Below are 24951 nucleotides of genomic sequence, written 5' to 3' on the forward strand. Positions count from 1 at the left end.
CCTTGTCTCTGACCCATTCATGAGAAAGAATTGCTCCTGCCTTGAACCCCACGGCACTTTGTAAATACCTCTGTCGCCAGAATGCATTCCAATTTTCTAAGTGTGTAATGGGAGCCTTTAGAATGCCAAACCCTTGTGGTTCAGTCTTTCTATGACATCATAATTAAAGAGGCAGAGGCAGCCAAAGACATGCAAAAAGGAAATCTTTATTCTTTATCTCTCAAAAATGAAGGGATAAGGGTCTCGTTCAAAGTCTCCAGGTACATGTATTTCTCCATCCTCCAATCCCCCCCAATTCCCTTACCCCACAGCCCCATTCCCATCCACCCTCCTGACCCGGTCCTCTCCTGGCCCCGGGAGCCATTTTTTTTTTTCTCTCACCACCCCTCCTCTCTCACTCAGTGCCCTGTTGGGTCTACTTGGCCTCTCCTCTATGCCTGTCATTGCCTATCACCTAGTTGTTGTTTTTTCATTGAAGTATAGTGGACGCGCAATGTTGTATTAATTTCCAGGGTACCACGTGGTGATGTGACGATTCTCAGCATTACTCAGTGCTCACCACGATCAGGACAGTCAGCCCCGTCACCCTACAGCGTTATTACAGTATTGTGGACTATGTTCCCAATGCTGTGTCATCATCCCTGTGACTTACTTTATAACTGGAAGTTTGTACCCCGAATTCCTCTTCACCTATTTTCAATTCTATATCCTCATCTTTAGCCTCACCCTCAAGAGTGTCTCACACCCGTAGAAGCCCACGAGCGAGCAGCCCAAGAAGGCGGTCTCTGTCTAGAGCAGGGATGGGGGATGGGCAAGGGACAACCTAGAAACACTTGGACTCAATAATCTCTTACCCCGTCCTACTAGTTACAACAGCAAGCCATGCTGAGAAGAACACTTTTGTTCCAGATGCTGGTCTGGTCAGCTTCTCGGTATTATTTCTCACATTCGCAATACCCCTGAGCAGTATTTCATTTGAAGAAACCAACTGTGAGATTATGTGGTGCACCCAGCATTCCACAGGACACCCCACGAAGCCCTCTTCCTCTCCTATCCCTCATCCAACATTACTTCCCGCTGGGTCTTCTCAGTAGACTAGGGGCTCCTCAAGGTCCCAGGTACCGTGTCTTACTCATCATTTTATTCCCAGAGCCCACCACAGAGTCAGATACAGGAAAGGTATTTAACAAATGTGATGTTCTCACCACACCTTCAGCACAATCTGAAGAAGTCATCCTGACACCACCCCCACCCCTCCAAGAGCAACCATTTTCCTTGCCCTCCATGACTGAAGCCACAACATTCACACCTATCTGTATTCTTAGAACCCCCCCTCAGGCATTGGGTTGGGTGGACTCGTGCATACATCTCATCCACGAGTAAAGGAGCCCAGGAAAGTTGCTCATCTGGTAAGTGACCTTGTCCAGTACTTTTTCTATTATGTGACACAGTTTCTCCTTGCTGAAGGGTAGTTGCAAATTCAAAGCAGGAATTTGGCATTGGCATTCATCAAGTGGTTTTCTAGGTGCCAACCTGGACCTATTCCCAGCAAGCATATGGCAAACAGGTTATCTTTTTTACGTAATTTTCCAGGAAGTTTTATGCTCTATCACTGAACTCGGAACAGGTTGAACCCAAAATTCTCCTTCAATTCTGGGAAAGCCATTTGACCTCCTACAAGTTTTATTTATTCATCAAAAAAAAGGAAAGCTCACTGAGCTGAGGACAAAGGAGATCTGAGTTCTAGTCCTGACTTTGATATCTGATCTTGGGCAATTTCCCAAATATCTGACAGGAACTTTCACTCAAGGGCTCCTTGATGGTCTTTGAAAAACTATGCAGCAATCTAGATGCTTCTACCCCAACTTTCCTTTTGTCTCTCTCCTTTACTCAGGGTCTGCTGGCTCACCTAGCCTTGCCTGGATCCCTCTTCATTTTGTCTTGGGTGCTTCCCTTCCTAGAATGCTTGCACATTTCATTGCACGTGGGGTCTGTTTCTTGGAGATAATACAGGGTCCCAACCTACCTTTCCAAACACATTGCTTCATTATTCAGATCAGTTTCATTCAAGTCCTTCTTCCAAGACCCAGAACTTATTTTCATCCAACCAGGATTTACAGACTGTCCGTCTTGTACCAGGCACTGTGCTGGGTGCTGGTGGCAACAGTGATGAGTAAGCTGGACACGGTCTCTTGGACCCTATATTCTGGGCAATGTTCTTCCACCTTAACTCTCCTTATTAAAATCCCACTCTGCCTTCAAGAGGCCCATCTGAGCTCTTCCCCACACTACTTAAACCATCCTACCCCAGAGTCCTCTGGGGTCTGCAGAACCTCCCTTCTCCTCATTGCTTATATTATTCCGTGGGTACTTACACTGCCTTATGTTACCTTTTGCATTTATATATTATCTATGCAACTTGATTATTAAATGTTTGAGGATAGGAACGATTTTTCATATGTTTGCATGCTAAAGCACAATTGGTGTGCAATAAAAATGATATGTAGGGGCGCCTGAGTGGCTCAGTGGGTTAAAGCCTCTGCCTTCAGCTCAGGTCATGATCCCAGGGTCCTGGGATCGAGCCCCACATCAGGCACTCTGCTTGGCAGGAAGCCTGCTTCCTCTCTCTCTCTCTCTCTCTCTGCCTGCCTCTCTGCCTACTTGTAATCTCTGTCTGTCAAATAAATAAATAAAATCTTTTTAAAAATGATATTTAGCATTTATTGAAGCCCTACTATTTTCCAGTCAAAGAGATTTTCAAAGCTGTGGGAAGGGGTGAGTGTATTAAGCACATCTTTGATTTTCTGTATCCTGATGCTTTGGTATCTGGGGCTCTCTGACCTAGAGTGACTGCTCTTCCCAGGGTTTGTCAGTTGCTAGAGAAAATAAACAACTCACCCGCTGGTGTGCTCTTCAAATACAAACCAACTGATACAGAATCCACACCCCAACTATCTCACCCTCCAAACCACCATCCATCCACCCTAGTGCTCACAATGTCAGGTACCAGACAACTATGGACAGCTCTTACTTATACACAGCCCGCTGAAATTACTCAAACTACCCAATAATTAAGACAGTTTGCTTCTCTTCACCCATTCATTCCTACAGTAACAAGGATAAAGACTCTTGCCCATGTTTCCCCTCTCCTTCTGCTTCCTGATCGAGACCCCAGCGCTTTCCTGTGTGGCCCCAGTCCCTCTCCTCTTGAGAACAGTAACAAATTATCTTTTCAATGACCATCAACTCCTGATCTACTGGCTTTCCTGTACCTCAACTTTCTACTAATAGACTATATATATATATATATATATATATTTAGATTTTATTTATTTATTTGGCAGACAGAGATCACAAGTAGGCAGAGAGGCAGGCAGAGAGAGAGGAGGAAGCAGACTCGATTCCAGGACCCTGAGATCATGACCTGAGCCAAAGGCAGAGGTTTTAACCCACTGAGCCACCCAGGCACCCCTAGACTATATTTTAACACAGTAAGGGAGGTATCATATATTTTTTTGGAGTGGGGAGCTTGTAGGGGAAAAATTAAATAAGGTCCTTTTATATCTGGTAAAAATATCCAGTTTTTCTAGAACTTTCAATAAAGTCATCTGACTCCATTTTCTTGAAGGGTGGAAATATCCAGAATCTGCAGTGATTTTTCCACCGGAGTCAACAGGGGAATAAATGCATGAGGGGGAAGGAGAGACGTGTTTGTCTAAATGGGGTGGTATTTGCTAGGACAGGACTAGGATCTTGTCACAAAGGAGAGCAGCAGGAGTTGAGAGAGGATGGAAATTTGTTGCTTGCCCATGGAGCCACTAGTGTGAGGAGGGTATTTGAGCTTGTTAGATGCTCTGCTCCGGTCATTCAGGGTCTTGGGGACTCAGTCTCATCCACATGGTCAAGGCCGGGCAGACCCATTGAAGTGACACATCCAGCGTCTTAGCCCATAGATCCCAGAGTGGCCCACGTGGTGTCCACGCACATTCCACAGGCCAGAACGTAGTCACGTGACCACACCTACCTGCGGACAGCCTGGAAATAGAGAGTGGCTGAGCCGCCCCTGCCCAGCCGCCCCTTACTGGCCACGGGAGGAGAGGAGTGGCCGGGCGGGAGAGAGGCTGACTTGGGTACAGCACTGGAGACTGGAAATGCTTGAGAAATCCAGCTTTGCTGGCGTCTTGGGAGGTGTTATAATTTTCATAGGACAGTCGGGCACACTTGAACTCCGAGTGGTAAATAATTAATTAGTCCGAGGCCACAGCCTAGATGAAAGTAGAATTGGAATGTGAAGCCAGCGCTGTGAGATTTTAAAGCTTCTTTTCAGCTTTTTTTCTCCCCACCCCGCTTTCCGGAGGCATCATTAAATAAAACTGTAAGATGTTAAAACCACAACGGGATGTGGAAGGACTCCCTCCCTCGAGGTGATTAACACATCACCCCACCTTTTTTTTTTTTTTTGGTGAAAACATTGAACTTCTCCGCAAATTTCAGTTATACACTACAGTCTTACCAACTATCGTCCTGTATTTTACCTTCAATCCTTGTGCCTTATTCATTTGACAACTGAAAGTTTGAACCCTTTGACCGACTTTTCCCTAGTTTCCCTTTCTATTCTGTTTCTGAGATTATTTTAACCTACCTTTCTTTCTTTCTTTTTTTCTTTCTTCCTTTCTTGGGATTCCACATGACAGCGACACCTTGAGGTATTTGTCTCTCTGTGTCTCTCTGTGTCAGCACAATGCCTTTCAGTTGTATCCACGTTGTCCCAAGTTACAGGATTTCCTTCTTTTTCTTAAACATTTAGCATACTTGGCATCTCTTTCTCTTCTTACTCACATTCTTCAGTTAATATTTCTTGACTTCATTAGCCTAAAGTTAAGTTTTTATCTTATTCTCCCTTTTTTTCTTAAGCCTGTAAGTTACAAAATGTGTCTGTATTGATTTTTTTTTTTTTTCCAGCTCGCGTATGTCTTATTTGGTTTCGCTCCTGTTCATTATTCTTGCCTTGGGTCATCCTTCTTTCATTACCTAAATTATAATTCCAGTGTTGTTGTTCTATTCACTGTATCATTTTTTGTTGCTTTTTCTTACCTTATCTTTTTTCTAACAATTTATTCCTGAAGGATTAAGCTAACTCAGACCACAGATAGTCCTACCTTGAGTGAAATGAATCAATAAAGCCCATGAAATGTTATCTTAAGTTTTCAAAATGTTTGAATGCTAAATATCAAGCTGTTTTATTAAATAAATTGGAAGTAGTATTGATTCTTTTAGTTCAATGCACAAAACAAAATGTCCTATACTAAGATCATTAAAATCACATAGTGAGTTCCCAGAAACAGCTAAATTCTAAGCAATGACATCATTGTTCCCTAGAAAGAAATTTAAGAAGGTAAACTTATAAGTATAGGGACCAACTTGACAAGCAGCAAAAACTTGATCTCTTGGTTTTCATTAGGTAGCCTCTCAGTATACTCGGGCTTTAGTCTGGGGCAATGATTATATAAATCAATCAGATTAATAAAGGGAAAACCAATTGGATTTCTAACTTACCGATGTCAAGAGAATACTTCAGCTAGCAAGAAAAAAATTATTTTCCTTTTACAAGTAGATCTACACAAACATTGTCCTAAAACTTCAATAGCTTATATGATCAAAAAAAAAAAAAAGTTGAATACTATTTCATTCCCCCAATATAATAAATATTCTCTTGTGTGTTCTGGTAGTCACAGGACATGGATTATATTTTTATGTTTAAAAAACACAAAGAGATCGTGGGGAGCCTGGGTGGCTCAGGCAGCTAAGCATCTGCCTTTGGCTCAGGTCATGATCCCAGTGTTCTGGGATCGAGCCCCGTATCAGGTGCTCTGCTCAGCGGGGAGTCTGCTTCTCCCTCTGCCCCCTCCCCTACTTATGCTGGTGCTCTCTGTCACTCTCTCTGAAATAAATTAATAAAATCTTTTAAAAATAAAATAAGATAAAATAATAAAGACAAGCAACAAAAGTAACACCACCAGATTAATGATACTCCTCTAAGTATCATGTGGAGAAGCTCCGGGGCCACAGGCAGGATGAAATCCATCAGGGGACATTAACTGTTGCGACAGTCATGCTTGGCAGAAAGAGTTCGCTTTCACTCATGAAAATGCGGTGTTCCTGGCCAGGAAGCCCTACTATGGGACTGTCTTCCAGGCAATCAATCACTCAGGACCCGGGCTCCTTCATCCTTGTGTCTTCGCCATCCCCTGGAGCAGGAGAGTCCTCTGATTCCTAACTTCCTAGATGGCACGACACCAAGAGAGTGGAGGATTGTATGGGAGGGTAGTTACCGGACCACATCCAAGGGGGAGCCTGGATAGTGTAGCCTGGTTCTGCATCCAAAGGGAAAGGAAGCAGTCCGTGGCTTCCTTGGCTTCCGTAACAGTCACTACCACTATAGCCTAAATAAATAGCAACTCGTTTTCAAGGTGTTCCCACCTACACCTACTTTCATGGGAGAGCAACCCTGGAAATGCAAGCTCTATCAGATTAGGGTCAACAAGCTTGCGTCCATGAGTAGTGGTGTCTGGGAGGAGGAAAACATTCAGCAGGGGTAAACAGAGGCGTCCAAGGATAGCTTCTGAGAGGTTAGCTTCCTTTTTTGAGGATACCTATGATGGACAAAATTTTTAAAGATTTTATTTATTTATTTGACAGATCACAAGTAAGCAGAGAGGCAGACAGAGAGTGAGAGAGGAGGAAGCAGGCTCCCCACTAAGCAGAGAGCCCGATGTGGGGCTCGATCCCAGGACCCTGGGATCATGACCTGAGCCGAAGGCAGAGGCTTTAACCCACTGAGCCACCCAGGCGCCCCTATGATGGACAAAATTTTAAGATCATCTCCAAGATTGCCACTTCATAAGCTACCACTCTTGTGATTAGGTCATTTTCTATGGCAGAGGAAAAGGGACTTTACAGCTGTGATTAAGGTCCCTAATCAATTGATTTTGAGTTATTCAAATGGGAGAGGCCCTGAGTGGGCCTGACCTAACCAGGTGAAGCTATGGAAAAATAAGTTGAGATCAGAAACCAAAGTCAGAGGGATTCAAAGCAGCAAGTTCTCCCATTGGCCTTGAAGAAGTAAACTGCCATGTTTTTTTTAAGAACTCAGAGCCCAATATAAATGTAGATAATGCCTCTACCATTTACAAACAAAACATAGTTTTCCAATTTAACTATTTCATGCAGAGGGATAAACCAACAAGGAATTTTATACTGTACAGGTCACTGCATATATATTATCTCTATTTGGGCCTGTGTCCCCGTGGGGACCCATTGTCCCCTGTGGCTTTCTCTAATGGTTTTAAGACCAACATTGCTACCTAGCAAAAAAAAAAAAAAATTCCACAACTAGACTTTCACGATTTGCCACTAGCAATACCATTCCTTCCACAAAAGTATTCCCAAGCATGCAGAAGCCACTTAACAGCAAATCTTTGGAAAGACTGAAACTGCAGAATCTTTTGCATTCACAAATCTAATAATGTCACTTGCATGGTTAAAATTACCGGTGATTGGGGCACCTCACCTGTGCACCTCCACCTCCGGCTCAGTGGGTTAAAGCTCTGCATTTGGCTCGGGTCATGATCCCAGGGTCCTGGGATCGAGCCCCGCATCAGGCTCTCTGCTCAGCAGGGAGCCTACTTTCTCCCATCCCTTCCTGCCTCTCTGCCTTCTTGTGATCTCTGCCTGTCAAATAAATAAATAAAATATTTTTAAAAATAAATAAATAAAACAAAATAAAATTACCAGTGACATACCATCGTCTACACCACAAAATCCAGTCAGTGCTTTGAACAACCTCGCCACTGTCTCCCTGGCTAGCTTCCTCTCTGGCCCCTCTCTGTGTCCAGTCTTTCCAGCCTTCTTGTTCTGAATACAAGTGCTTAAGCCTCACCTGTGCACCTCCACCGTTTGGGCCTTTCTCCTTCATCTTCGGGCTAACTTCTATTTACCCTTGAGGTGTTATTTCAACGACCACCTCCTGTTGCTTTTGGTATATGCCTCAATATACAAGGATCACTTCCTCTCTAAACATTGTTTCTGATATTGAGTGGTGAGCACTTACGTGGCAACTCTGGGTAGAGGGAGATAAACACACACAAACACACATACACACACACACTCCCCTAATCAGTTTCTGATGTGGGATAGCAAGAATTCCGAAAGTGAAGGCTACTTGACTCCAATTTTGTTTCGTAACTACTTCTGTGCATATGCGGAATGCGTGATGCCGTCTATAGGATTAATTGCACAGGGTCAGTGGTGAAACTGCCTAGGTTGAAATCTGTGGCTTATCTTCCTCACCTCCACAGCTATATGACAGGGATCATAATAATGCCAGTATCATTACGTTTTGTTTGCTGCAAAAAGGATATATGACATATGGTGTGCATGTGTGTGTGTGTATGTGTGTGCGTGCGCCCTTTACTCTGAAATTTGACTGTATGCTCCCTGGGACAACAACCATGCTTTCTATCTGTTTTTGTATTTCTCGAATGGCTAGCAGAGTGCCAACTATATGGTGAGCACTTATTAAATATTAACCCCTCCCCCTTCCCCCAAGAATACACACCATACCAGCACCTCTGTCTACTCCCATGATGCTGAGCACCATGCTTGGCCCAGTGCTAAATATGTGTTGATTGGCTGGTTGAACTGTGGTTCATTGCTGCCGGCCATCACATCCTACAGAAGTGCCTCAGCCTACAGTGGACATTCAGTGACCCATGTGAAAGGGTTCCAACCATCCTGGTCGCCATCTTGTTTGCAATTCATGTGAGAAGTGATAACGGGCTCTGACAAGACAGGAAAGACCAGTCTCCTAAGAACAACTTAAAATCACCCACTCTTCTCAAAGGCCTAAAGGTGGAACCATAGTGAAATACAATGCTTATGAAGAAAATTGTGACTGACCTCCATTTGAGAGAAACTGTCTTACATTAAAATATATATGAAGAGCCATGAGCCCAAATGAATACAGTGATTTCAGAATTTTCTAAGCAATCACTGCTGCCAGAGAAGAGAGAGCTGACCCCAAAGACCCTCCGTTCTACCCTTTTCTCAAAGTACCTCCCATGGAAGCTTCATGATGAATGAAAGCCTTTCAGCAAGCTGGTTAGGGGATTCAGGTATGCAAAAAGGTTTATTTCAAGCCAGGGCAGAATGTGTGGTGGTTCTTCATGACCTTCATGTGTGACCCCAAAAATGTGCTACCTACACCATCTCCTGGGTCCCCAAGAACTTCTTTGTCCCTGGCAGCCTTCCCTCGGTCCTGCCAATGGAGAAGCCAGCTCCTGCTCCAAGAAGGATTTTGCACGATGCAAACGTGGTGAGATCACGTACGGAGGGAAGATTATTTGTCGGGCTGAACTAAAACAAATCAAAACAAAAACCTGCACGAACGCCCAGGCATTTCGACCGACGCTCCTATAAACGCAACAGCTTTACAGGGCTCTTTGATGTGTCCGCCATCCCTCACATACCCAAATTACCCGTTTGCTTTTATTTTCCTTTGAAAAAGAAAAACAGTAACTTCAATCCCTCCGCCACTTCGCATCTAGATCTTAAGGTGATGAGCTTTTGCTCCTCCCCACAATTTTATGATGGCTCAGGAGGAGAATGAGCATGAAAGGGGCGACAAAGGCCAATAAGGATATAAAAATAAGTGACCTGCTTCCTACCGTGTCCCCTCTCTCAGTGGCATCTGCAAACTGCCTTTGTAGGTCATTTTATGGCTGCTTCAAAGCTGTCTAATCTGAGCCACAGGTAAAAAGCTGAAAAGGCCTGGGCTGGAAACCACAGCAATTTCCTGGGAAGAGAGTGCCGCTGGGTGGTCCACTGAGCTTCATTGTTTCCTACTAGACACGTAGAGCTCTCTACCTCCAATAAAACTGAGCGCCACAAAGGTCTTTTCGGGAGGATGCTTTGTGAGTATTTTTTTATTCCTTTTCAATATTGCCTGCCGCTTTTGAGCATATGGGCCAAGATTTTGCAAGCACAGAGAAAGAACATTCTGGATCTCCACCCTCGAGGTCCTGGGAGGAAAAAAAAAAAAATCTGAGAAACACAAAACATGTTTGCATAAAGCTGAACAGCACAGAGTAGCTAAACTGGTTGAGTCTGCACATACTTTGTAAAGGGCCGTGCTACTAATTTGACTTAAATGCTCAGCATGATAAATCTAAACCAAATTCTTTTGCACAAAGTATGCTCTCAACAATCAATTAAGCATGGGAAAATTCAGAATTCTTACCTCTGTGACCACAGCAATACTGCGTGGTTAGCAAAAACTAGGAGCACACACAAAGAAATCACAAAGCTGATCATCTCCAAGCCACGGAACAAAGGGGGTCAGGGTGTTGTCTAGCGTTGCAGGCCACTCTGTTAGAGAGTTGACTTGTTTGTCACTACCTATGGCTGGATTGATTTATCTCTGGGTCTGTCACCCTGTTGGAAATAACCCCATGGGAAGGCATTTGCCTGTACCTGTCTTGAAGTAAGAGATAGATCTGTGGGGCTTGGCTCTGGGTGAGGGTGGGGTTAGCTTCTAGAATCATCCTGGCAGCTTTTGTGATAGGCTTTAACTTCAGGCTGCCAAAAAAGCCAAGGGGGGGGGGGGACTGTTGGTGAACTTTGATCATTTGATTATTTTAAAATAACATTTTTTTTATTAGGAAAGTACTACAGCTTCATCTTGGAAAAATTAGAAAATACAGATGAAAACAGAGTAAGAGCTTTTTTAATAACCCCATTATCAAAAATCATGCTGCCAACTTTCTCATATACAGGATATCCATTTAAATTTTCTTTTATAATGTCGATATGCTGACTAGCAAGTGATTCAAGCTTTACCTCTAAAGTCAGCTTTAAAAGGGGGGAAACTTGCAAATTATCCCCGAGCTGCCCTCAAATCACTCATAAATTAAGAATGTACTCGGTTTTATGTTTCCAAGCCTGGAAAATGCTTCTTAGCCATACTGAAGTCAGAGAATGGCTCAGCTAGACTAAAGAAAGAAAGAAAAGCAGTATCTTAAAATAACCTGGTTGGGGGGGGGGGGGTACGTGGAAAATTCTAAAGTTGGCCTGCTTACTGGAAGTTTCTACTCTGTTATATTTTAATATTAAGCAACTGTAACCTTGATACATATTAATAGATTGGCTATTATGTAGATTAAACATGATCATGGAGACACACCTTCCTGGAGATTAAATTCTAAACTTCGTGCCCAAGATGAACGTGTAATGCAAAGCTTTCATGTCTCTTGCTCTGTATTTGAGAAAACTCAGTGTATGCATCCTGATTTGGAGCCCACTTCTCCCATTTAACAAGATATTTTAAGCATTTTCCCAAGATAAATATTCTATAACACATTTCCTATTTATAGATATTGTTCAAGGCTTGTTTTATGATAATTATATTTCTGTTGCTTGTTATGGAGAGGTGTGACCTATCTATTTGAGCTTTGCAGATAATTGGCACCAGAAATTATTGGCGTGGGCTTTCTTGGTACCTGGGAACCTAAAGGAGCTCTGTGCCTCTCTGACAGGGGGCTAGAGAGCTCTGGGGGAGGACCACTGTGTTTGAAGATGGAGCTCTCAGCAGTAAACGAGGGGACATCTCCACCCCAGCTTTAGGATGAATGTTTCCGTTACCAATTTCTCACCACCATGTAAGACAGCCCATCTTCTCGCCATTTATTTATTATCCTATTTCTCCCTGAAAGCAATATTTTAGTTTTTATAGGTATTGAGCAACAGCTAGATAAACAACAAGCCACAAAAACATGAACTAGAAAGAGAAAAAGTGAAGGCGGAGAAACAAGGCAAGTGATGGAAAGTTCCAGAATGGCATGCAAGACATTAGATTTGACCTTAAAGAAGAGACTGTGTGAAAGCGGCAAATGTGAAGACCGGAGAGAAGAATAATCAGTAGGAACTGGTGAGTCACGAGGGGCTAATACAACTCAGACATCAGTCATGAGATCGAATTGTTGCGATTGCCCCGCCCCTCAAATCCACAACCTGCGGGCTCTCGCCGAGATTTCCGCTTCTTCTGGAAGGCTGCATTCACCTGATCTTCTTTGCTTTGTGACCTCGGATTCTCTCATGACTGCTTTTGTTCACACCGGATCAGTTCCCAGGGTGAAACTCGCCTCCTCCTTCCACACAGCGGACCTTCACGAGTTCAGCAGAGGCAAATGCTGGAGCTCGGCGGGCCCAGCACCACGCCTTCCCCTTTGCCTGCCTCTGTTAACGAGGATATAAAGGCTCATTATTTCCTTTCGCCCCTTGAGCTCAGGGAGGCCACGTGTAAGTAGTAAGAGCTTCCACGAAAGATTTCACTTTTTTAAAAGAAGAACGTGGCCAGGGGCGCCTGGGTGGCTCAGTGGGTTGGAGCCTCTGCCTTCAGCGCGGGTCATGATCTCATGGGTCCTGGGGTCGAGCCCCACATCGGGCTTTCTGCCGGGTGGGGAGCCTGCTTTCCCCTGGCTCTCTGCCTACTTGTGATCTCTGTCTGTCAGATAAATAAATAAAATCTTAAGAAGAAGAACATGGCCATCATTGGTAGCTTTTCCCCTCTTTGTCCTTCTTTCTGCCTTAAATACCAACTCAATGTGTGAGCCCACAGCAGCTCACTGAGACCACACCTGGTAAGCAGGAGCAAAAAGGCAACAGGATAAGGATGATAACGTGGAAATAGAGAAAGCGTGTGGATCCCCGCTGTTATCACCGAGCAACTGAATCCACGCCAAGAATTACGTATCTCTGATTTTAAATGAACTCCCATTTATTTAAGCCACCAGGAGTCTGGTTTCATATGACCTGCAGGCTCATAGATCCCTCACAAGAGAGGAGATTGTTACTTTGGGGAACTAGGGAGGGTGAAAACTGTACAACCTTTTCCCAGCTTGCTTATCCCTCCTCCTTTCTATTTGTCCCTTCCCCTGTCCCTTTTATTTCTCTCTCTCCTCCAAAAGGCAAAGCAGAATCATCCCTTTGCTTCACAGAAAGCATTGGTAAACATGATCACGCTTTTCACTTAAAATGCAACAAACACCTCTTCCTTCATTCCATGTATCCATCAAATGTTTGTTTTTCCAACATCAGCTCTCCCTAAATGGAACTCTGATGCCAAATATTCAGATTAAAATATCCTCCACCTTCATACATAAAATATAATGCATTTCCTAAAAGGCCACCAATGCTTACATCCCTAGAGATCGAGAAGAGAACATTGCCAGTATCGATGAGGTAATTCTGCCTAGTAGCGAGAATCGAACCCCGTGTTGAGCCCGTCTGTCTGGAGAGCACCGCCCATCAAAAGCTGAACAATTTGGTTTGTTCTCTCCACACAGGGAAGGTCATTTCCATGGAGCTTAGTCACCTGGCGTGTTCCCCATATCTTGCACAGTCGCTTTATTTATTTATTATTATTTATTATTTTCTTAAGTAATCTCTATGCCCCATATGGGGCTGGAGCTCATGACCCCAAGATCAAGCGTCATACGCTCTGCTGAGTCAGCCAGGCGCTCCTTGCTCATCCGCTTGGAGAGAAAGTTGTAAACGCTGGGGAGAGGCCATCTGCCCCAACCAGCTTCACCTTAGCCCCTGCCCTGAGGTTGGTAAGTCATGAAATACTCATCAGATAAAAGCATGAGTATCTCAGGGCGCCTGGGTGGCTCAGTGGGTTAAAGCTTCTGCTTTCAGCTCAGGTTGTGATCCCGGGGTCCTGGGATCAAGCCCCACATCGGGCTCCCTGCTCAGCAGGGAGCCTGCTTCCCCCTCTCTCTCTGCCTGCCTCTCTGCCTACTTGTGATCTCTCTCTCTCTCTGTTAAGTGGATAAATAAAATCTTTAAAAAAAAAAAAAAAAAAAAGCGTGAGTGTCTGTCCCAGACTAGGCCCACAAGGTTCCTGCACTCAGCCAGCAGAGGTCAGCGCCAAGAACATCCAAACCTTGGTTTGGAGAGCTCAAGACTGCCGGTGGCTTTTTTCGGAAATAATATTGTGTGTTTTGTACCAGAAAGAGTCAAGACTTCTAGGAATAAATGAGAGCATAATTCCTTGAATAAATGTTTTTAACTGTCTTTATTTTTTTCTTTTCTCACTGTGCTAACCCCATACTCTACCAACCACATGTTTAATCCTTTGTTAAACCTATGTACGATTCAAAAAAATTTTTATCTAAATTAGTGGTTCTCAGGAGGAGTGATTTTTGCCCTCCAGATGTCATTTGTCAAGGTATGCAGACATTTTTGGTTGTCACACTAGGGGGTGGGGAGGAATGCTATTGACATCCAATAGGTAAAGAACAGAGATGTTGTTAGACAGCTAGAATAGCACAGGACAGCCCTGAACATCAGGGAATTATCCTGTCCCGAATCTCAATAGCACTGATGTTGAGAAACCCCAGTCAAATGCAAGGACTAGTAAAACTTAAAAGAGAGAAAGAGTTTAATTCCTAGATGTATTGATGTATTTTTAATTTATTTCTTTTATTATATGTTGTCAGTGCCTCTGGTTATACCTATTGTATCCTAATGTAATAAATACATTTTTATAATCCAGTGGCAATAACCGGATATTTAGAATCACTTGCCAATATTGATTTTCTTGCCCTACCTTCTTTTGTATTATGTTTCTGCTTCTTAGTGTTGAAGCAAAACTATCCCTTAACATCCTTGCTAAAGTGGAATCATTTATCCGGCTTTTTCCCCTTCATCACGCCCTGAGCATTTCACCTAGGGAAGTCTACAGACAAGCCAACTGGTGCATATAATTGCTTGGTCTGCAACAGAGGGTTCGCCATTGTGCTACCACAGGTGAAGTTGTTTCCATGGGGCGAAGTAGTTACCAATTCCATGCTTGCCGGAGAAATCAAGTTGGTGTGGGGGGGTGGGGGTCTGTAACAATTCTCTAGGAATCTTCCCTCCCATCATTTCCTCCCCTGAACCTTGTTATTTCAAATTCTACCAATCTCATCTCCTTCTCCTTTCTAGAAGCTTCCCTGAATTATCATCAATCAGCTCTCTTCCTTCAGAATTCTAAATGTATATTCTCTCTTCCACTCAGATCGCACTTAAATGTTCCTTGCGAAGGCTGCCATATTTAGGTCTGTAGAGTTATTCAACATTTGGTTTCTCTCCAACTGCAAAAGCTTTTTGGAGGGATGGACCATGTCTCACCTTTTATTAAAACCCTGAAATACCAGACTATTCTAGAGCCTGATTAAAAAACAATCCAATAAATGGTGAATTCATGAATAAAATATAGATCACAGATGTGTATGCTTACCACAACAAGGATACCCTATTTTATATCCTCAGACTCCTAATTTGGCCATAATGAGGCAAAAGAAAAGCATCTTGTCTCCCTGAGACCTTTTTTCCTACAATAAAAGCCATAGGTAGGAGCACCTGAGTAGCCCAGTGAGTTGAGCATCCAACTGCGGCTCAGGTCATGATCTTGGGGTCCTGGCATGGAGCCCTAAGTCTGCTTCTCCCTCCCCCTCTGCCCCTTCCCTCACACATGCATGCTTTTCTCTCTCTCAAATAAATTAATAAAATCTTTAAAAAAAAGTCATAGGTAAACTTGGCCAAAGTTCATGTGACTAAGTCATGACCAAAAAGAAACTTGGTCCGTGACCTTCAATGAAATGCTCTAAGTAGAAAATGCAAATGAGCTTAATGATTAGTGATGCTTGTTAAAAAGTAATGCTTTAAAAAAATCTATTTATCTGAATTTTAAGCCTGCACATACCTGGAGGTAATAGGTGATTCCCTTCTGACCAAATTTCTGTTTCTAATGTTTCTTTAAACAGTCTTCATTCAAAGCAAACAGAACAACTTCACCAATCGGAAAAGCGACAGGAACATATTTTCCATATACCTATTGTCTAATTTCCTTTTAGATGAATCCTTGGTCCTCAGACAAAGTGTTTGCTCCAAAACAGCTCAATTTACAATACTTCTTTCCTCTAAGTTCCATAATAAAACTATGTCTACTATTCATAAGGTCTGAGGGTTTATAACTTCCTTAAAAAGTTTTTCTTTTGCCAGGAAATGCATATCCTATTATTATGCACTATTTGTGTTTAAACTATTTTTCTGAAACCAAAGTGGAAAAAACAAACCAAGACATCATATGAAACAGTACCCCACTAAGGAAAGAAGTAAGACAGAGTCTAGAGTACATCCCTGCTACGGCCCCTGGGACCCCCCCCATCGAGCTCCCACTGAGCGGGGAGCCTGCTTCTCCCTCTCCCTCTGCCCCCTCCTAATGCCCCTGCTCCTACTCTCCCTCTCTCTCAAATAAATAAATAAAATAAAAAATTTTTTTAAAGATTTTATTTATTTATTTGACAGAGAGAAATCACAAGTAGATGGAGAGGCAGGCAGAGAGAGACAGAGGGAAGCAGGCTCCCCGCTGAGCAGAGAGCCCGATGCGGGACTCGATCCCAGCACCCTGAGATCATGACCTGAGCCGAAGGCAGCGGTTTAACCCACTGAGCCACCCAGGCGCCCCTAAAATAAAATATTTTTTAAAATGCCGATTTTGCTACAGCGAAAGAGCTAGCGAGGATAAAAGGTCAAGGAAATGTAGGATGAGGAGTTCCAGCCACTTGGGCATTGGCGAAAGCCCTTGACCTGGTGAAGGGCTTCAGAATCAGTACCACAGCCTCGCAAGGCTGACCTACGCCAGAGGACGCGGTGACCACAGGCAAGGAGTGACCTCAAGGGAGGACAGCAAGTGCCAGCGCATGAGGAAGGATGGCTCTTAAGGACAGGGGTGCCATGCGCTCGTGAAGAACTGACCGGCCCTTTCAGCTCGACCCTTCATTTCCAGGAGGGAGTTTCATTGTCCCCAGGGCAAATTAAGAATATGAAAGCCTGATGTGTTTTTCCTCACATTTAAATGCAAGCGTCTTTTGGGCGCCTGGGTGGCTCAGTCCACTGAGCATCTGACTCTTGATTTCAGCTGGGGTCACAACCTCAGGGTTGTGAGATCAAGCCCCATGTGGGGTTCCATGCTGGGTGTGGAACCTGCTTGGGATTCTCTCTCTCCCTCTCCCTCTGTCCCTCCCCTACCCCTTGCATGCTCTCTCTCTCTCTCTCTCAAAAAATAAATAAATAAATAAACAAATAAACAAATAAATGCAAGCATCTTTGTTCTCCATATTTCTGTGTTCAACTAACATCTGTTAAAGTGTCCTTTGCTGAGCACTAAGGGTGTAAAGGCAATAAGATTTCTCATAAGAAGCTCACAGTCTTACGGGGCCAGGGACTGAATCTTCTTTGCACCTGGAGATCCACACTCTACCCTGCCCAGCACCCCTGCGGGCTGACTTTTATGGACCTTTTTACGACTAGGCTCCTTTGCTCCCTGGCTCAGATAGGCTTAGTCAACGGGAGGTACAGTAGGAAAAGGGTGGGGGAGACAAGAGTAAAGTTTTGTTTTGCTTTTTTATTGGCCCTGGCTCCATGGGCCATGCCGTGGCTTGACAGGGGCTGCACTCCCTTCCAGCTGCAGCTAGAGAGAAGCTGCCTTCTCCCCAAGCCCCAGATGGCGGCAGATTCCAGTGACTGACCCATCCCACTGGCTCTGGCAGGCCCAGGGCCCACAGTGGCTTCCCCCTGAGGCAGAGTGGGAGTGTCTCATTACCCCCTGGGGCTCTCCTTGACTTGGAAACATCCTGCCTAAACTCTCTTTCATCTTTTTCCTGTAGGCGGATAGAGCAGGCAAGCTGAACAACAAGAAAATGTCACAGAGCGTCCAGTGTGTGGTGAGGGTTCAAAGGAAGGAGTCATCAGTCCAGACCAGGAGATCGGGTGAGGCTCTGGTTTATAAAATCCTCTTCCTATATACCCTTTCAATGACCCATTGATGTTTTCTAGGAAGACAGTATCAGCCACATTATTTTCCAGCCACTGCAGTGGAAAAATGTAATGACAACACCAGGAAAAAGTTCATCGGTCATGTGACTGATTACATAATGAAATTCCATTTAGCTAAAGAGGGTATTTAATCACATCCGTGTGTCCGAAGATTATGTAAATTGACCTAAGAGTTACACACCTAGGGCAAGGAAAATTACTTTTAAAATCGATTCCATTTTCTAGTTGGCTAATAACAAAAAAAGCTAACAGTTCTTCTCACTAATTACTCTACTAATTCATATAATGCAGTATAATACGGTAATTACACATGGAATGGCGTGTATAGACATTACCCATAGTGATTCCTTACCACATTGGGACAGGATTGTTATTAGGCCCATTTCACAGCAGACGAAACTGAGCACTAGTGACTTACTCCAAGTCAGACAGCCTGTAAGTGGCCAAGCAGGATTCCAAGACCATCTATCTCCATTTTTTTTTTTTTAAGATTTTATTCATTCATTTGACAGAGAGCAAGAGAGAAAGTGAGAGAAAGCACAAGCAGGGGGAGCAGCAGAGGGGCAGCAAGGAGCAGCCTCCCCATGGAGCCGGGAACCTGCCCTGGGGCTCGATCTCAGGAACCCGGGATAGCAACCCAAGCCGAAGGCAGAAGGCAGATGCTTAACCAACTGAGCCACCCAGGAGTCCCCATCTACCTCCATTCTTAACCACTATCCTCCCAAATAGAAAATTCTCTTATGTTAAACATTAGTTCATGTAGCATTAAAGGCTATAACAAACTCCCGGATCTCAGGGGCTATCCAGAAGGGTTGACCTCTCACTCATCTTAAATCCAATCCGCAGAGCTCTGTGTGAAAAGGGTCTGCCCCACAGTCAAGGGGCCAGACAGGGGGAGGATCTGATGGCTTCAAAATCGACTCCTGGAGTTGCCCCAAATGTTAAAGTCCAGTCAGCAGAAAGGGGGAGAGAAAGAGCAGGAAGATTTTTCTGGCCTGGCCCGGAAAAGTAGATATAAATCCCATCCATATTCCATTTGCTAGCAGTCCATCGTATGGTTGGGAAATGGAAAGAGAAAGGATTTGATGCATGGTTAGGTTCTCTGGCTTCGGGATATTACTCCCCATTTGAACAGAAGTGTTCTCAGGGGACAGGAAGCTCTGTCTGAGTCTGATGGCTTTAGACTTCACCTGAAGATGAAGTAAATTTCACAATATTTTGCTTTCTCTATGAATATTAGATCAGTCAGGATCCTGTCCAAACAGAAAACACTTTAGGGCTTTCAAGCAAGGAGAATTTCCAATGGTAAATTTATGAAAATTTATAAAAACTTAAAATTTAATTTAAATTTAATTTAATTTAAATTTAAATTTTTAAAAAATGTATAAAAAGGACTTGAGAAGCCAAATAGAGACAGTGAGACCACCCAGATATTGGAGACGTGGGAAGTCTCTACCACCCCCAGGACAAGAGGGTCAGTAGAACAAAATGTATCATCAGAGTCCCCAAGCTGGGGCCTTCCGGTGGGAGGTGCCCAGAAGGAGAGAGGGGGCTAAGGGACAGGAGGTGAAGTCAAAAGACTTCACCAGAGAGAGAAACATGGTGCCAGGAGGGAGAGAGAGAGGAAGAGAGGAAGAGAAGGGGCCAGGGAGAAGGAAGACTGAAGGGAGGCATGCACAGACCCACAGAGAGAAGTACTCTGGCTTCTCTCCACTTCCTGGCCCTAAATCTGCCTTTAGGCCTTTAGCTGACCTTATCAAGAAGCCAGTAGATGAGGGACCCTGAGAAATGTAGGTCCGGGAAGTAAAGAGCAGATAGGGAGAAGGCAGAGAATGACTCTAAGGGCAGACAGGCAAGGGGTCCACAATAATATCTAACCCAGCCCAACAGACCCTTTAAACCAGAGAGCCTACAGATGTACTGAAAATGTTTAGCCTGTATCTATACACATGAAGCAATGAGAACACCTAGTTAATGAAGCAAAAATCTAGTAAGGCTGGGATTTAGGTCCTTGTAAGTCAGGGAGAAAATCAGATTAAGTCATTATCAGGGCAGATAGTAACCACAATTTTCTTTTTTTTTTTTTTTAAATAAGTCAGAAATATTAGAAAACTCCGCAGAAGGAAAAACCTATTCGACATTCATTGACTTATGTGTTAAGAGCTGCCCTCTCTGCTATGAGCTGGGACAGGCCTGTCACACTTGCATCACCTCTGTCCCAGTCCTGCCCCAGTTCCCCATTCCACATTTTCTTTCAGTTGGCTTTGATGTATAACTGCATAGTATCCATGCCTAGAAATCCTGCGAGCTCGTCCTTTTACTTTTAACCCCAATGTCCTACTGACAGCCTCCTATCTTCCCAGCACTCTCATTCCTGACACTCAAACATCTTCAAAATCTCCAGTCCCATTATCTCCCTTTTCTCCAAATTTTTTCAACTACCATCTTTTCCTCTCATCCCAGAACCAAAGGTCCAATACTCAACCACTCTTTCACAACAGTGAATAACAGGGGAGTGTTTTGTTGTTTTTTTTTTTCCTATTCAGGATCTAAACCCCCTTCTTCATGGGCGAGGGGATTCCCATGGTGAGAATCTGCTGGAAGGTAGAGACTCTTTTCCAGAGTGGAAGCTTGAAGGGGCCAGACCCTTCTCCCTTCCTCCTAGAAGCAGAGATTGGACACATGACCAAGGGTTAGCCAGTTGGATGCTCCCACCTGAGGTCAACTCTTGACTACAGAGGACAAATGCTAGTTGAGTATGTATTCATGGCTGCAGAATCTGGGCAAGGTGGATCCAGATATAGAGGGAAGGAAGCGCCCAGGTGCAGTGGGCCACCTTGCCAACAGTGGTAGCCATTCCAGCAGGAAGCCCTGGTCATTCCTTCCTGTGTAAGCTGTCTGACCTCCCTTGGTTCACACCTGTTTTTTAAGCCTGAGTCTCTAACCTTCCCTTTCATCTATGAGCTGTTCATTACTTACTTAAGTCAATGTTGCACTTCCGCTACTTTTGATGAAATGACCAATGTATTGACCGATACTTCAACTCACCCATTCCATTGTCATTCTTTTCACCTCTCTGTAAACTCTTAACTTCTATTTATTGACTCTGTCCCCATTTTTTGCTCCCACGTTCTGACTTGGGATCACTGCCAGGGGGAAAAAAAAAAAAATCACACTTCAGACTGCAACAAAGTCATGATCCTTAACTTCAGCCATCAGTCCTTCCAAGAATACTTGTTCTTTATCCCATGCCCCAAAGCAGCCACTTCAGTTCTTAGACAGCCTTCTCTGGTTTCCGCCTCCCTCATCTCCTGCCCTCCACATTCCCAAGTGCTTTCAACAAACAACTCAGTCATCTGATTCGTGGAGGAAACAGACACCATGAGACCTAAACTCAGCTGAATAACCATCACATGAATGGGTTCAGCGGCACTAAGTATATAATTACGATCTGGTGCTTCTCCTTTTCACATTATTTTCATACAAACAATTCCAAGTACTTACACTTCACACAGACCACATTAACTTTTGCTGCCTAGAGAACATATCAATGGATGTATAATATTATGTATACTAAGTACACACATACATACATATATGTACATACATACATATGCATACACATGTATACACAGGTTCCATATTTTTTTCTTTGTGGTAAAATAAACTCTCTTTCCCTTTCTATTTACTTTGTACTCTAAATGGAGAAGCCCCTTTTTAAAAGATTTTATTTATTTATTTGACAGACAGAGATCACAAGTAGGCAGAGAGGCAGGCAGAGAGAGGGGGGAAAGCGGGCTCCCTGGTTGCTCACCGGATGTGGGGCTCAATCCCAGGACCCTGAGACCATGACCCAAGCCAAAGGCAGAGGCTTAACCCACTGAGCCACCCATGCGCCCCAATACTTGTGCTTTTATCACTGTTTTTCCCTCTATGTTTATTTCCTTAGGGTATATTTTCAAAATAGAATTAAGGGGTTAGAGGGTACGAGTAGTTTTTAGTAAAAGGCGAAAGATTTATGCGATCTTAAGAGAAACCAGAGTATGTGGGTATGGGTAGTTTTTAAAGAGCCTGCTACATATTGGAAACTCAATCTCTAAGATGTAAACTAAATCTTAAGATGTAACTCTTCTGTAGTGAGAAAGCACATTTTGTCTCCTCATGGTGACCATGTAGCTCAGGCTTGGTTGAACATTATTATTTTCGCTAATTTTTGCGACCTTACTTTGTATGCCTTCTTTCCATCAGCTCGTGGACACTTTCCATGAGATGATGCACTCTTGCTCGGGGTCACCTTCAGTGCCTCCTAGATGGACCCCACCTGTTGCTTTTTCCATTGATGTGCCTGCTGTATTTGAACAGTAAAGCTATTATCTGATGTTCGTTTCCTCTATCATGTTAGTTTCTTTCAATAATCATTTCAGTACAGTTAGTGTGCCCGCAAATGTTAGTCTGACTTCCCATATTGCATCTCTGACCTTAGCCAATACTTGTGAAGCATCAGAGATTTATCTCTCCTCTGCAGCTGGATTAAATCTGGCATTCCATTTTTTCCAAGGACTTTTTGTGTGTGTGTCTTTAATAGATTGGTATTAAATATTGAACTTCTAGGTCCCCTTGAAGTTGACTTCGGTAAATAATATGAAGTACGGATCCAAGTGAATTTTTCTCTCTATTCTTCTGCTTGCCTGATAGTATTTATGAAACAGTGATGTAACCCATCATCATTTTTTTAAACTCCTGACAATGATTTTCAATCTAATTATTTTTTAATGGGTTCCACACCCATCGTGGGGCTTGAACTCACTCCCAGATCAAAAGTCCCATGCTCTACCAACTGAGCCAGCCAGGGCCCTTCCAACCAAAATTTTTCATTACGCATTTAGAGGAGTGAATTATTGTGGGAAGCTAATGTAGACCATTCTGACCTGAAAACCCTCTGAAAAGCAGGGATTTGAGGCTTCAAAATAGCAACTGGTAAGCACATGGAAAGTTAGGGGTTAAGAGGGATTTTTAAACTATTTGGTTCAATTTCTCCTTCCTAGTACAAATAAGGAAACTAAGGCAACAAAGAATTAAATATAATGTATCACTCTGCTACAGACTGTGGTAAAATACAGAGAATTAAAGCACATAACTAGTAATTACAGAGATGGATTTCAGACGAAAAACACACATAAGCATTAAAAATACCACTAATAAAAAGCAAACAGCTAATACATAAATACATGGCTAATAATAATAAGTACACAGCTGATAAAAATATATACCTAGTAATGAGGGCAACTTCTATTAATTGAAGATCTACTGTGTTTCAAGCACTACACGTCTCTTTAAAGCCCTGTGACAACCCTCTAGGGTATATGTTATTATTCCCTTTTTAACCCGTAGCAATTTTCCCCACTATCTGCCACCCAGTGGTGAGAGCCTGCTCCCTGCTCTGTCTCTCAGACTTAGAAGCTCTTTCCACTATACAACACTGCCTCCCAGCTACCCCATGGTAGAAGACTGGGCAGGCCAATTGCCCACTAAGTAACACAGTCCATTAAGATAAAGACCAATCTGCTACTTAAGTCCATTTGAAACTGGTTAAAAGGTTAACTGAATTACTAAAACTGTGTGGTTTGGGACCAATCAAATGAACACTTTAGAATTCCCATTTACTCAGATGAAGGCATTTGTCCTAGAGAGGGGGCAACAGACAAGCTAATCAACAAAGGGGCACCTGGGTGGCTCAGTGGGTTAAAGCCTCTGCCTTTGACTCAGGTCAAGATGTCAGGGTCCTGGGATCAAGCCCCGCATCAGCCCCTCCTCTGCAGGGAGCCTGCTCCTGCCTCTCTGCCTACTTGTGGTCTCTGTCTGTCAAGTAAATAAATAAAATATATATTTTTTAAAAATATAAACCTTAATCTATAGGATTCTAATTCCTCTTGTCTGTTTTTCTTTCTTCCATACATAATAAATATAGTACACATATTCAAAAGCAGCGCAACCACTTTTTTACTCAGTTAATATGTTTTGCTGGAAAACAAGTTTATAGCCAATAAAACCCTTCATAGAAATTCCGTTTATGATAGCCATGAAAGAAAGGAAAGATAAGAAATTAAGAAATGTGTCACAATTTTTTCAAACTAACATATAATGTTCAAAAAAGGAATTCTTTACAAAGATTCTCATACACTAGTGGTCTAAGATGATCTGGGAGAAAAAATACTATGATTTAAGGTTAAGATGACAGTAGTCATAAATAACTTTATTTGGTGAGTTAACAAAGGAACAAATATAACTAAATTATAGTGGCTGGGTCAAAAAAAATGGATTTATTAGTTCCAATTCACTAAAGCTACAACTTCAAGTGTATTTTTGGTAATTAGTGACCAAACAGTAATTTTTGTTCAGATCCTTTTCAGAAACCGTAGTGTGGTGTTATATAGTAAAGGGAGACCTATGCTAGATATTTGGGCAAGCCAGGGCAGTCCCCACAAGATTTTAGATCTGAATAGATTCTTCCTCTTTGAATCAAATTCTGAAATACTTGCAGGAATAAATAAGCTGTTGCCGGTGACAAGAAACTCCGTCTTTCCCACCTGTTGGAGTGATTACAGACCACGGGAGGCATCTCAAGCTAAACACTTCCAGACTTGTACCTTAAGTCTTCCAAGAAAAGGGTGTAAGGGACTTCATAGACTGATAAAGAAGTAGAAATTAAGATATAAAGGAAAGGAGGATTTTAAAAACTAAACTAAGTCGTATTATTAAACGAAAATAGAAAAAAATGCTTCCCTAGAGACTTCTAAAAATAAATGACTTCAGCCTGACTAAGAATAGGCATAAAACAACTGAAAGAGTACCTCTTAGTCATGTCATTTTATGAGTTTCTGGTATTTTAAAAAGTCTGCAAGTTTTTTTCAGACATCGTTCACAACATTGGACATATCGCCAGAAGAGGGCACCTTTTCCTACAAAACCAAGATCTGCCCGCTCCATCCCTAATACATAAACAAATCCGTGGAA

General features: G+C 43.1%; 1 long non-coding RNA gene across 3 annotated transcripts; it reads left to right on the plus strand.

The window, feature by feature from the left end:
- The first annotated feature begins 183 nt into the window (after window positions 1–183).
- On the plus strand, window positions 184–24951 carry LOC116583892. Of its 3 annotated transcripts, none has more exons than XR_004282958.1 (3): window positions 184–260; window positions 17769–17871; window positions 24850–24951. It is a non-coding gene; the product is annotated as an uncharacterized LOC116583892 (long non-coding RNA). The 3 variants fall into 3 exon arrangements; XR_004282957.1 differs by lacking the exon at window positions 184–260 and adding an exon at window positions 1153–1409; XR_004282959.1 differs by lacking the exons at window positions 184–260; window positions 24850–24951 and adding exons at window positions 1153–1409; window positions 18450–18482.

Source organism: Mustela erminea, chromosome 2, assembly GCF_009829155.1.
Source record: "Mustela erminea isolate mMusErm1 chromosome 2, mMusErm1.Pri, whole genome shotgun sequence".
Lineage (NCBI taxonomy): Eukaryota > Metazoa > Chordata > Mammalia > Carnivora > Mustelidae > Mustela > Mustela erminea.